The sequence below is a fragment of the Protopterus annectens genome, chromosome 2.part1, assembly GCF_019279795.1.
Source record: "Protopterus annectens isolate FY-2018-M chromosome 2.part1, PAN1.0, whole genome shotgun sequence".
NCBI classification, from domain to species: Eukaryota; Metazoa; Chordata; order Ceratodontiformes; family Protopteridae; genus Protopterus; species Protopterus annectens.
Window position 1 is genome coordinate 1928149006 of NC_056729.1, and position 738 is coordinate 1928149743.

Below are 738 nucleotides of genomic sequence, written 5' to 3' on the forward strand. Positions count from 1 at the left end.
GACATTGTCTTAAGGAAGAGCTTTAATGATTTTATACATGGCCAGCAGAGTAATGAGTTGGTTTAGCTTCATCAGCTTCTCTGCAGTAATCAGTGGAAGGGTAATTTGTCTAATAAAAGGTGCTCTTTCCTTAGCATTACTAATATCACTAGATCGGCATGCCTTATTTAAAATGTTTATTTACAAATTTTAAAAATAAAAGATCATTAACCAATAAAACAGATAAAATGTTAGATTCTAAAAGGCCAGAAAAAAAAAGATGGATAGTCATACTTAGTACACAGAAACAAAGCCAGGAAAAGATAGAGTATTGTAGAATTTTCAGAGTTGAGGTGTGGCAGAGGAAGAAAATGAAAGAGAATGTCAATTAGGTAAGAATGCAGTTGAAATAGGAGGGAAAAGACAGGAGTGTACTGAATACTTAGGTAAGAGAAAGGAACTTCCTATGATGTTAGAAAATTAAGAGTCAAAAGAGAGTTTTGTTTATTGTTGAGGTGAGAGATCGAGTGACTTAGTATTGTAAGTTGTTGTTTAATTTGTTACAGTTTAATTAGAGTTTAAGAGAGGGGGAATGAAGGTAGTTTGAATTAGAAGCCAGAGAAGTTAGTGAGGGTGAGGAGATTAGTGTGGATTGTGAAATTCAAGCCAGCCTAGTTGTTTTTTTATTGTTTGAATGGTGAGAGGAGTTAAAAGTTTTTAATGTAGTAGTTGTTTGTTTAAAGTTATAGGAAGTTGGGA